Here is a 14,809-nt window from a genome sequence, read left to right on the forward strand (position 1 = left end):
TGTCCCAGAGTGTTCTTAAAAACAACTAGAGCGCTTACTGTCTTCATTATGACAAAAGTATGGCACACCTGAAGCCATCTGGATTGGAATAAACTGGTAACACTTAAAACATTTAATTTAAAAAGGAACACAATGAGGGGGTTCATTTTGCCATAGAAATTATGTTTAATGCTGAAGAAAGAAAATGAGGGCACATTTTGAGTGACTTCTCAAATCCTCTTCTATTTCATTAAAAAATTCTGACATGCAGACTGAAACATGCACTTTTAATACCAGGAGCAGACTTCCATGGTGAACAGTAGTTTTACTACAGTGATCTAATGAGCAACTAGAGTGCTAACATTCAGAATTTATGGCAAATGTGTGACATATCTGAATACCTTCATGATGGAATCAAAGTAAAAAAATGAAAGTATTTCCTACTGAGGAGACTGCAGTACATGAGGAAATTAGGAAACTTCATAACAAATAAATCTCCCAAGATGGCCACCGGAGACAAAAGAGCCCAAATGTAGCCCAAAATCACCCAGATGTAGCCCAAATATAGCCCAATGACAGAAGTGTGCAAAACACTTATTGTTTTGTGTTTTTGCAGTGTTATATAGTGCAGACTTGTCAGGTATTGGAGTGCTTTACATGAGCATTGGTTACATCACACAAGAACAAATTCATTTTGGTTGTAGACATGGGGAGGCTAAGTGATTTGACCAGAATCACAGAATGTCGAGCTGAATCAGAAACTCCAACCTGGTTCCCCAGTTGCAAAGTCTGCAGTTCTGGAAGTAACACCACATCCTCTCCCCTAAGTGCAACATTTAATCAAGTGGTCAACTGGATAAAAAAACATAAAGGTAACAAATAATTTAAAAGTGCTTTCTCGCTATTTGAAAACTCAGAAAATATGTCCTTATTTTAGTCTTTTAGAGCACTAACCATAATTTTGATGCCAATAAGACCCTCTCATATATGTAATTTCTAAAGGAAATGCTCTAGGTATTACAGTTTTGATTACATCAAGATGACGTCAGGCGTTCCACACTTTTGTAATAAATATAGAAGGTTAGCAATCTAGTTGTTCATTAGGATACTGTTGAGAGGCAGAGGCCAGGGGCACGGACTCTGAAAATTGAAGGCAGGTAGGAGGGTGCAAAGGCAACAATTTAACCACACTGAGCAGGCAGGAAGGGCCGTGGCAGCACAACAGACTATGGAGGGCAGTGGAAAGGGGGGCAGGGGCAACGAACCAACAATACAGGACTTGCAAGAGAGGCTGTGGCAATGTAATTGACCATTGTGGGCAGAAGGAAGAGGCAATGGTAGTACAACCATACATGCCAACAGACCCGATTCAGCCAGGAAACGTCCAATGTTTTTAAGCTCAAATGGGCTTTATTTGATCTGTCTCCTGTCTACAATCTCCTCTTTTTCAATGTAACTCAAAGGGGAAAATCAATACCCCAGTTTTTTCTCAAAATCTCCCTCTTACCAAGTTCAAAATGTTCGCAAGTATGGTACATTGGATCATGGAAGGAAATGGGGTAGGGACATGGACTTGGATAACAGAGGACAGGAGGGACATGGAGAGGTGCACCAAACTGACCCTGCAGGGCAGGCATCAGGGTTTGCCTCAGCACAATACACCACACAGGGCATGCGGGACGGGAGTGCAGCACAACAATCCATAGAAAGCAAGAGGGAGGGGACAGGACCATGCACATGGACAACAGAGAACAGAGGGGCAAGAGGCAGGACCGTAATGGACAGACAGGAGAGAAAGCTGCAGCATAACAGACCATAAAGGGCAGGAGGGATGGATCAGGGGCATTACAATGGAACAGACAAGCCAGGAGGGAGGGAGGAGGGGTCTGCACATGTAAACAGAGGGCTGGGGGCAAGGGGCAGGGCAGGAGCAGCAAGATAGCCATGGAGGTCAGGCAGGATGGGCACTAGAAGCAAGACACACCATGAAGAGCAACAGTGAGACTGTGATGGCATACACACAGACCATGGAGGGAAGGTGGGAGGGGTTCAGGGGCAGCTAACTGACCACACAGGGAAGGTGGGAGGGGCCATGGCAGTACAGAAGACCATGCATGGCAAGTGGGAGGGTTAGTGGTAGCACAATGGCTATGATGGGCAAGAAGGAGGGTGCAGGGGCATGCACAAAGGACGATGGAGGATAGAAGGGAGGGTCAGGACCTGTGCACAGACAAGAAAGTTCAGGGGAAGGGGCCTCACAACAGACTGCACGGGGCTGGCAAGAGGAGCAGTTGCAGCACAACAGACCAGGGAGGGCAGAAGGGTGTGGCAGTACAATGGACCATGTAGGACAGGAGGAAGAGGATAGGGGCATGGCATGTGGACAGGCAGGGTGGAGGTGGCAGGGACAGGTTACAGTCATCTGACAATGCTAGGCAGGTGGGAGGGGAGTGGCAGCTCAACAGAACACTCAGAGTAGATAGGAGTGGCAGGTCCATGGAACATGGTGGGCAAAAAGGATGGAGCAGGGGCATACACAAAGACATCGGAGGGCAGGGGGAACGAGAATAGGGGCAGCAAGCTAAGCACAGAGTTTAAGCAGGAAGTCAATGATGGGCATAGAATTGGGCAATGGAGGGCAGGAGGAGTGGACTGGTACATCATACTAAATTGAGGGCAGTAGCAGCACATCAGACCATGCATGGCAGGAGGGAGGAGGCTAGTCCATGGATTCACACAACAGAGGATAGGGAGGAGGGGGATGGGGCAGCAAGCTAACTGTTCAGAGAAGGCGGGTATTAGGAACTTTATTGTTTTTAAAACGTGTGTCTGTGCGAACTACTTAAAATATGAACAAGTATGCAGCATAATCTCACTTTTATTCAGGAAGAAGAGGACGTTTGTGACTGTGACTCCGGGCTCACTTGGCAGAAGCACCCCCTGACCCTCCACCCCCTATCGCAAAATGTAATGCCCGTGAAAAGGGTAGGTGAACACAGTGTTATATAGAACATAGTCCTGAGAGCACGATTGAAAATGAAAACTAGATATAGTGTATGGTATAAACTATGCACCAAAACATGTGATATAAGATGAACCGGGCGTGAAATATAATATGCAATACATTGTGCGCAATGACAGATTCATTGGAGAGCGCGAGATAGCACAGGCACTAGCGCGTGCTATGCGATATGCGCCTTGGAGTGTAATATGCACAGGGCAGTGTTGTGTAACCTAACTAGTCTCTAAAGTTGTAATATAAAATATGTGCTGCGGAGTGTAACGTTGCATATGCACTGTGACAAAGATATGGATCCCAGATTGTAATATTTATGGCATAGCACTGTGCGTTATAACATAGGCATCGAGGAAGGCACGTTAGATGGGGCAATATAACCCGTGCGAAGACAAGTGTGGCATGACATATTCACGGGGTGGTGTTACAGTGCACATGGGCTAGAGAGTGTCATAGCATATGCACTAGCTAGTGGAATACAACACAGAGGTGTGTGGCACTCAGCAGGCAATGGTGGGTGTAACACAGCATTGGGCTCTGCCAGGAGCGCGCTGTGACTCTCAAGTGATGTTCGTCCCCTTTCCAGAGAGTAAAATAAAAAGTATTACACATCCGGCAGTGGATGTGTGTTTTATTAACCGTGAGGGGGGTTTCTTGCATAGTTTTGGTCGAATTTTTGTCAAATCCCCTTTGAATGGCTTGGTGTGCATGTGTATTAAATGTGCCCGTCAATAGCTACCCATGTTTGTATAAATAAACGACAAGGGTGTCTACCGGGATTAGGCACGGTAGGGCATCAGACATGTCAGAGCTTCACTAGTGGTGTAAATACATTCCACGTGCATTCATTATATGCATAGTCGCCTTTTAATGAATATCACGCAAATCGTCATGGTGATAGGTACGTACGGTTTGTCCAGCATGTCCTAGGTGTGTCTATAAATATATATTTTTTAAAAATAATAAAAAAACAGTGGCCGGCCCTGGGGATTGGGGTAAAAAAAATATAATTAGGAGACAGGCCCTGGGGGATGGGGTCATCAGGGCCAATAAATTAGAATAAGAAGGGGAACCACACAGCCCCCCTTCTTAAAAAATTAAAATAAATAAAAGACTGGCATCGTGCCGGAGGCCACGCCCCCTCCTTGCAGCACTCTGCAAACGCGCCCCCTGGTGAGTTGTAAGTTGGGGAATTAATTCCTCTTCAATACTGAGGGTCCCTGAGGGCCAACTAGCCCAACAGGCATCTCCAGTATGCACCATGGAGCTGCGCTGCAGACAGGTGTTCTGAGGCCAAGCCCCTTTTTACACCTCTCTGCAACGCAGCTCTGTGGCGCTTACTGGAGGTACCTAGTGGTCTAGTTTGAACCTAGGAACCCTTAGGATTCAAGGGGACTTAATCTCTCAACTTAGAACAGCCACAGGGCGCGTTTACACAGTGGTGAAGGGAGGGGACGGGGCCTGAGGTGACGTGTGCAAACACGCACTATGGCACGTTTTAAATTGGGGATATAATTTTCCTTCAATACTGAGGGCCCCTGGGGGCTAACTAGCCCACCAAGTGCTTCCAGTAAGCGCCACTGAGCTGCATTGCAGAGAGGTGGTCCAGGCTGTGCCACTTTTTACACCTCTCTGCAACGCAGCTCTGTGGCACTTACTGGAGGTACCTAGTGGGCTAGTTGGACCCTAGGGACCCTCAGGATTCAAATGAACTTAATCTCCCAACTAAAAATGGACACAGGGCGTGTTTACACAGTGGTGAAGCGAGGGGACAGGGCCTGAGTTAACGTGTGCAAAAACGCCCTGTGGCCTGTTTTAAGAGGTAGTTTTAATCCCCCTGCCCTATTATATACTAGGGGCTTACAGAGGAGGTCATGCTAATCACAGGGGGACCCCAACGCATAATGTTCCCTAGTGTATGTAGGTGTTTTCACTGTATTCTAAGTGTCTTTTAACATAGCACTGGCTCTAGGACTGGTTAGTCAGACTCAGTTACCACCAGTATCCGTCTGAAAAAGTTGAGGGTACAGGATGATTTTGCAACAAGGCTTTTTTCTGCTCTTCTTTTTGTTCTTTCCGCACGTTATCCTTTTTCCTGCACTTTTCTTCGTCTTTGAGGACTTCTGTTGCTTCTTTCTGCACTTCTTTTTTTTCTTTCTGTGCATTTTTTCTTCTTTCTTCACATGTCCTATCTCTGTAGGCATAGTTAGAAATTAGCATTTAAAAAACCTTTGAAATTCACAGAAAAAAACATAGGTTTCAGGCACGTTATAGTTAGGAATTAGCATTTAAAAAACCTCAGAAATTCACTGAAAAAACCATAGGTTTCAGGGGTGTTCTAGTTAGCTGGACTTTTCACTTGTACAAAACCATTGAAATTCCCCGTTATAGTTAGTTCAGCTAACTATAACTCGCGCGCCCGCAATGCACTGCTGATGACGTCACATATTACATCACTCATGACATGGTCAGTGACATCACTCATGACATCACTGATGACATCTCAAATGACATCACTCATGACATCACTGATGACATCATCCTTGTGATAGAGTGGCAGACCTCCTCTCACCCTAATATAACCTTTGATATACACATTCAAAAATAGAGACTAAACTTTTCAAAACAATGGACATACCAATACCAGTTACAACAACCTCTTCAGTAATTCTAAGATCCACATACACATCCACTCATTCACCAACAGTCACTCATACATGTATTCACTCATCATATGTACTCATACACCTATACATCCTGTTACACAATGCCACTCATCCATAGAGTCACTCACACACATAGTCACTCATGCTAATAAAGAATCAAACATACATTTATTTGCATATACAGTTATACACACACCACCACACTTACTTCTACGGAAACTTACACATACTTAGTCTTTTAAACAATCACTTATAGAAACACATACTTATTCACACAGGAACTCTTTCAATCTCTCACTCTCACATATACTCACTTATATACACCAATAGTCACATATACTAGTTTAAAACATATGTAGTTACTCATAAAGACACTATTGAGACAGTCATTCACTCACTAACACACCCATACACACACTCATCCACCCATACAGTCCTGCACACATGCTGTCTTCAACACATACAAAGAGTGATTCACTCATTCATGCACCTATGCACTACGTAATACCCCCACCGAACCACGCAGACACTCAGACTGATACTCAAAAAACCAACTAATAACCTATATAGACACCCATGTAGCTACTCACCAACCCATGCAGCCACTTATACACAAAGTGAGAGACTGATACAGATATTTACATATTTAAACATTACTCACTAAGCCATGTATTCACTATGATACACTTAATCAGTCAGTTACACAATCAATTTTTCAAAAACAAATCATCCATTTAGACACTTATATACCCATTTATTCTTCCATCGACCTTGAGATATACATATATAAAACATATTTAATTTTCAGAAAAACACACATTCACTGGATGATGTCATCAGTGATGTCATTTGAGATGTCATCAGTGATGTCATGAGTGATGTCACTGACCATGTCATGAGTGATGTAATATGTGACATCATCAGCAGTGCATTGCGGGCGCGCGAGTTATAGTTAGCTGAACTAACTATAACGGGGGAATTTCAATGGTTTTGTACAAGTGAAAAGTCCAGCTAACTATAACACCCCTGAACCCCTGAAACCTATGGTTTTTTCAGTGAATATATATATATATATATATATATATATATATATATATATATATATATATATATATATATATATATATATATATGAATTCAGCTTTTCCCATAGGGAAGTTTTTTCCTCATGCACTCCCGTGTGACGGAGTCAAAAACCACACCGGGTTTTAGATCAAATTACAGTTTCTTTATTTCAGCATCCAGCAAAACCTAACGCGTTTCGGTCTCTACGGAGACCTTGCTCACAGGTAGTGTGTTTGACAAAATTTGTGCTTTTAAATAAAGGGGAAGGGGGAGAAACCAATTGGGTTACATCACTTCCTGTAAGTTGTACAGGCATTCTGGGACATGTAGTTTGTTGATTCAACAAATGGCGCAAAACGTTGATTTTTATCTTTTTCACAGAAAGCATACTTCCAAAATTAAAGTTTCTTATAGTTTTTGCATTTAACTCATGCATTTGTTGTCATACTAGATAACATAAAGAGTTAAATTGACAGACCCACGAAATTGTATCAAGGCCCTCCAGTGGGCAAAACCTGTTTCGCACTAAATTTTTTTCGTCAATTTAGATGCTGGTGCAAGAGTTCACCAATTTTTTAAAATTATAATCATACATTTCAATTGATGTGTTATTTGAACAACTTAGATAAGTATAATAAAGCCCTCTAGTGGGCGAACCATTCCACACCATAATTCGTGATTCAACGTTTCACTGTGCAAAATAAATGATTGTTCAAACATGTTCAGAATGAAGAAAAATGTGTGAGAAAAAATGTGTGAATTTGTAAAGAGTAAGCAACAGTCATTATCTGATAAGTATGTAAGTACATCTTTACAGGTGGCAGTGTAGTTCTTCATCTTGATTATGCCCGAACGGGCTCAAGGTCCGGAAATTCATAATATGTTTGGACTCTTTTTGTCTCATCACCAGTTCACGATCTCCGCCTCTTCTATTTGGTCCAACACTTTCGATTCCATAGAAATTTAAGGATTTCCAATCACCTTTATGTTCCTTCTCCATGTGTCTAGCCATGGCATTACTGCGATCAGAGTTGATTGTCGCACGAACATGCTCCAAAATCCGTAGTTTGAGTTCTTTTTTGGTGCTTCCAATATATTTCTTTAAGCATGGGCACTCAAGGGCATACACAACAAACTGAGTTTTGCAATTAATTAATTGTTCGATTTTCCATGTTTTTTTGTTTGCCATCTGTAACTCCTTAGTTGTCTTCGCAATGCAACAAACTTTGCATCCTGAACATTTGTAGAATCCTTTCGGTCTACGCCATGCTTCGGGTTTTTTTGGTTCTTGAAAATGACTATGAATCAATTTGTCCTTCAGGTTTTTTGCCCTTCGATAGGTCACATTTGGGTGATCTCCTACAATTTGAGACACTGTAGGGTCCATGTGGAGAATGTGCCAGTTTTTTTTAAGAATCCTTATGATTGCTTGGTTGGCCGTTGAGTGAGTGGTGATGAAGCGTATTTTATCTGATTCGACCTTTGTTGATTGATGTTTGTCCATCAATAAATCAGTTCTATTAATCATTGTAGAGCGATTAGAGGCAATTTGAATCCAAGCTGGGTTATATTTTCGTTTTAAAAACCTATTTTTGGATAGGTCTTTTTGTTGTTGCCAGTCGTTCTCGTTTGAACAAATTCTTTTGATTCGGAGAAATTCTCCATACGGGATGTTTTGTAGAAGGCTAGGTTGATGAAAACTCTGAGCATTCTGGCACATTCTCCACATGGACCCTACAGTGTCTCAAATTGTAGGAGATCACCCAAATGTGACCTATCGAAGGGCAAAAAACCTGAAGGACAAATTGATTCATAGTCATTTTCAAGAACCAAAAAAACCCGAAGCATGGCGTAGACCGAAAGGATTCTACAAATGTTCAGGATGCAAAGTTTGTTGCATTGCGAAGACAACTAAGGAGTTACAGATGGCAAACAAAAAAACATGGAAAATCGAACAATTAATTAATTGCAAAACTCAGTTTGTTGTGTATGCCCTTGAGTGCCCATGCTTAAAGAAATATATTGGAAGCACCAAAAAAGAACTCAAACTACGGATTTTGGAGCATGTTCGTGCGACAATCAACTCTGATCGCAGTAATGCCATGGCTAGACACATGGAGAAGGAACATAAAGGTGATTGGAAATCCTTAAATTTCTATGGAATCGAAAGTGTTGGACCAAATAGAAGAGGCGGAGATCGTGAACTGGTGATGAGACAAAAAGAGTCCAAACATATTATGAATTTCCGGACCTTGAGCCCGTTCGGGCATAATCAAGATGAAGAACTACACTGCCACCTGTAAAGATGTACTTACATACTTATCAGATAATGACTGTTGCTTACTCTTTACAAATTCACACATTTTTTCTCACACGTTTTTCTTCATTCTGGACATGTTTGAACAATCATTTATTTTGCACAGTGAAACGTTGAATCACGAATTATGGTGTGGAATGGTTCGCCCACTAGAGGGCTTTATTATACTTATCTAAGTTGTTCAAATAACACATCAATTGAAATGTATGATTATAATTTTAAAAAATTGGTGAACTCTTGCACCAGCATCTAAATTGACGAAAAAAATTTAGTGCGAAACAGGTTTTGCCCACTGGAGGGCCTTGATACAATTTCGTGGGTCTGTCAATTTAACTCTTTATGTTATCTAGTATGACAACAAATGCATGAGTTAAATGCAAAAACTATAAGAAACTTTAATTTTGGAAGTATGCTTTCTGTGAAAAAGATAAAAATCAACGTTTTGCGCCATTTGTTGAATCACAAACTACATGTCCCAGAATGCCTGTACAACTTACAGGAAGTGATGTAACCCAATTGGTTTCTCCCCCTTCCCCTTTATTTAAAAGCACAAATTTTGTCAAACACACTACCTGTGAGCAAGGTCTCCGTAGAGACCGAAACGCGTTAGGTTTTGCTGGATGCTGAAATAAAGAAACTGTAATTTGATCTAAAACCCGGTGTGGTTTTTGACTCCGTCACACGGGAGTGCATGAGGAAAAAACTTCCCTATGGGAAAAGCTGAATTCTTGTATTCGCAGCGGGTCCTGCTGCGCCTCGCGTGCACCGCCTCAGAGCACCCGGGAGCCTCCGAACTTGGGCCAGACTGAATTGTGTTTACAAGAAGGCTCGGGTGAACGCCGACACTGAATAACGGACAGACAAGTGTGGCGAGGAAACACGAGAGGAAACCTGCTGGCGCAGGCTGGAAACGGGAGACGGCGGTTCCGGAGGGGAGCGAGTCTTTTCGAAGTACCCTGCAGCCGGTAAGCGACCTGGGCGTGTTCCGCCTGTATTGCCTTTCAACGCTACATTGTATTGATACAGAATTGTCGGTTGGTCTCCGATTCAGTCAAATTCACTGTTTCTAAACAACACGAGTGAGAAAATACTCGGGGAACCAGATCCTTACAAAACCACAGTGCAAATGAAACTTGCTTTAGTTTCATAGTGACTGAAGGAGCCGTGTGCAAACTTATAAATTACTGTTTAAATCAGCTTGAATTTTGTTACACCAGCAAACCATGGAGAAAAGAGAGGCATCACGAACCACTCTGATACAAACTTGCTTTGAGGATGACCTAGCTACAATCAGCAATGGAGCCGGCGCACGTAAATCTGATGTAAGAAATATATTACGCGCATGGGAAAAATTGTCAAAAAAAGAAATTAACAAGTGGTGGGAGGTTGCAGCCCTCAAAAAATACTTGGATGTGAAACGCAGACCGCGAGGATTACGCATCAATCTCATGCCCAGCCACCAGGACACAAGTAATGAATTATTAACGGAGTGGGGTGAATTTATTTTGAAATCCTCACTAGGACTAATGGAGATTCTTGTGAAACATGTTGAAATAGCCATGGAAAAAATTACTCAACAGTTAAAAGAAATGGAAAAAGAACTAGCCACAATTGACTTAAATCCCGAAATGAAAAAATTCAAAGAGGACCTGGAAAAATTCATTGAAAAACATGAGGAAAGTGTCAGAATCCGGAAACAAACAAAGTTCCAAAGAGATAAAGAAGATTATGAGGACGGACGCATTTTCACGTATGCCAAAAAATACGAAAGGTTCAGAAATAATAAATTTGGAAGCATGTCCTCAGTATCCTCCATGGTTTCAACAGAACCAAGCCTTAGTGGGGGGGAAGAAGAGCAAAGAGAAGCCAGAGCAAGGAATTCTTTTTTAGGCGATCTGAAACTGGCTTTCAACCAAAAGACTTGGGAAAAAACAATGGGTCCCCCCAGGTATACAAATCCAAGAGGAAGAGGGAGGGGAAGAGGACGGGGAAACACACCCCAAAACAAACAAGGAGAGGCAAGCGAAAATACGGCACAAGCTTCTGGCCCAGACCGCGTAGGTACCATGACACGCAACATGAGGAAAAAATGGAATGCATAAGCCCAGATGATGAAACTCCAGAAAGAAATCAAAACATGGCAAACACCGATACAAATCAACATGACACATCTAATGATCAAGAATTACAAGTCATCAATTTATCTTCGAAACAACTAAGTGAATTGGAACTACAGGTTCTCAAACGGGGCATGAATTTCTGCCCCACCAGTGGCATAAATCTAGCTGAAACTAGAATAGACCTTTACAAGTTTATAAGAAAGATTAAACTTGCCAAACTATTTATTGACAAACCGGACATGGCTAATTACGGAAAAAAACCATTCAACCGACCCTCCAAACTCCCATAGAGGACGCGGAACACTTTGTAAATTTGATGGAATTAAGCCAAACGCCCCAAGAAGGAGGTGGACAAGTACAAACATATTGTGTACAGTTAGGAGCTGGAATTTCCAACATAAAACCAAAGTCCAGATTTTACCCACAACTCCCTCCTGGGAACAAAATTGATTTCTTTCAGGAATGTGTTGTAAAAGATCTTTACCAACTAAACATACCATTCACTAAAGATAACTTATCCAAACAAGAACGCCAGGCTCTCAACTCACTGCAAAAAGATGATACCATCGAAATTAAAATTGCTGACAAGGGTGGCAATGTTGTTGTTCTAGACAAGGAGGCATATATGCGGGAAGCTCATTCACAACTAGAAAATAAGGAATATTATGAAAAACTAAAAACCAACCCTTTACCTAAACTAAAAGAAGATTTGGATACAAAATTGGATTTGTGGTTCTCACAAAAACTATTGGACATTGATGAATACAAATATCTTCAAACAAAACACCCCAAAATGGCAACAATCTACTTTTTGCCTAAGATCCATAAACACGCCACTAGACCGCCAGGAAGACCAATAATCTCCGCCAAAGGGGCATTATTAGAACCTATTGCCAACTACAATGATGTGTTTCTATTACCCTATGTAAAGGGCTTAACATCTTACATAAAAGACACGGGTGACATGCTAAGAAGATTACAGGACACTCCATGGCAACCAACGTACAAATTGATCACAATGGATGTAATATCCTTATACTCCAATATTGAAAATAAAATTGGCATTGAAGCAGTTAAATCTTTCCTTAAGAACAGAAGCATACAACTGACTGATCATAATAACATGCTGTTGGAGATGATTTCGATGTGCCTGGAGCAAAATATCTTCTTATTTGGAAATGAAATCTACCGGCAAGCAAAAGGCACCGCAATGGGCTTTTCTTTCAGCCCGTCGTATGCCTGCCTGACAATGGGGCAATGGGAAAAGACATGGGCATGGAGATCGGAAAACGATCAAGCGGTCCAAAAAACCATAGCATGGCTAAGGTATATAGACGATTTATTGCTAATTTGGGAAGGAACAAATGAGGAATTTGAAAGGTACTTCGAAATTTTGAACAACTCCAATTTTGGTTTAAACTTTACCTATACAATCAGTGACTCTAGAGTTGTGTTTCTGGATACGGAGATTTTCGTTAAAGACAATGTATTGCATACTACATTACACCGTAAAAGCACCGCGACAAATGCGGTCCTACATGCTCAGAGTTTTCATCAACCTAGCCTTCTACAAAACATCCCGTATGGAGAATTTCTCCGAATCAAAAGAATTTGTTCAAACGAGAACGACTGGCAACAACAAAAAGACCTATCCAAAAATAGGTTTTTAAAACGAAAATATAACCCAGCTTGGATTCAAATTGCCTCTAATCGCTCTACAATGATTAATAGAACTGATTTATTGATGGACAAACATCAATCAACAAAGGACGAATCAGATAAAATACGCTTCATCACCACTCACTCAACGGCCAACCAAGCAATCATAAGGATTCTTAAAAAAAACTGGCACATTCTCCACATGGACCCTACAGTGTCTCAAATTGTAGGAGATCACCCAAATTTGACCTATCGAAGGGCAAAAAACCTGAAGGACAAATTGATTCATAGTCATTTTCAAGAACCAAAAAAACCCGAAGCATGGCGTAGACCGAAAGGATTCTACAAATGTTCAGGATGCAAAGTTTGTTGCATTGCGAAGACAACTAAGGAGTTACAGATGGCAAACAAAAAAACATGGAAAATCGAACAATTAATTAATTGCAAAACTCAGTTTGTTGTGTATGCCCTTGAGTGCCCATGCTTAAAGAAATATATTGGAAGCACCAAAAAAGAACTCAAACTACGGATTTTGGAGCATGTTCGTGCGACAATCAACTCTGATCGCAGTAATGCCATGGCTAGACACATGGAGAAGGAACATAAAGGTGATTGGAAATCCTTAAATTTCTATGGAATCGAAAGTGTTGGACCAAATAGAAGAGGCGGAGATCGTGAACTGGTGATGAGACAAAAAGAGTCCAAACATATTATGAATTTCCGGACCTTGAGCCCGTTCGGGCATAATCAAGATGAAGAACTACACTGCCACCTGTAAAGATGTACTTACATACTTATCAGATAATGACTGTTGCTTACTCTTTACAAATTCACACATTTTTTCTCACACATTTTTCTTCATTCTGGACATGTTTGAACAATCATTTATTTTGCACAGTGAAACGTTGAATCACGAATTATGGTGTGGAATGGTTCGCCCACTAGAGGGCTTTATTATACTTATCTAAGTTGTTCAAATAACACATCAATTGAAATGTATGATTATAATTTTAAAAAATTGGTGAACTCTTGCACCAGCATCTAAATTGACGAAAAAAAATTAGTGCGAAACAGGTTTTGCCCACTGGAGGGCCTTGATACAATTTCGTGGGTCTGTCAATTTAACTCTTTATGTTATCTAGTATGACAACAAATGCATGAGTTAAATGCAAAAACTATAAGAAACTTTAATTTTGGAAGTATGCTTTCTGTGAAAAAGATAAAAATCAACGTTTTGCGCCATTTGTTGAATCAACAAACTACATGTCCCAGAATGCCTGTACAACTTACAGGAAGTGATGTAACCCAATTGGTTTCTCCCCCTTCCCCTTTATTTAAAAGCACAAATTTTGTCAAACACACTACCTGTGAGCAAGGTCTCCGTAGAGACTGAAACGCGTTAGGTTTTGCTGGATGCTGAAATAAAGAAACTGTAATTTGATCTAAAACCCGGTGTGGTTTTTGACTCCGTCACACGGGAGTGCATGAGGAAAAAACTTCCCTATGGGAAAAGCTGAATTCTTGTATTCGCAGCGGGTCCTGCTGCGCCTCGCGTGCACCGCCTCAGAGCACCCGGGAGCCTCCGAACTTGGGCCAGACTGAATTATATATATATATATATATATATATATATATATATATATATATATATTCACTGAAAAAAACATAGGTTTCAGGGGCGTTATAGTTAGTTGGACATTTCACTCGTACAAAACCATAGAAATTCCCCCATTATAGTTAGTTCAGCTAACTATAACTCGCGCGCCCGCAATGCACTGCTGATGACGTCACATCGTGACGTCGTAGTGTAGGGGGTCATGCTGGGGTAGAGTTTTAGGGTTAAGGGTCGTGCAGTGGTGTTTGGGTAGTGTAGGGGTCGTGCTGGGGGTAGAGTTTCAGGGTTTAGGGTAGTGCAGTGGTGTTTGGGAAGTGTAGGGGGTCGTGCTGGGGTAGTGTTTTAGGGTTTAAGGTAGTGCAGTAGTGTAGG

This window comes from Triturus cristatus, chromosome 7, assembly GCF_964204655.1.
Source record: "Triturus cristatus chromosome 7, aTriCri1.1, whole genome shotgun sequence".
In the NCBI taxonomy this organism is placed as follows: domain Eukaryota; kingdom Metazoa; phylum Chordata; class Amphibia; order Caudata; family Salamandridae; genus Triturus; species Triturus cristatus.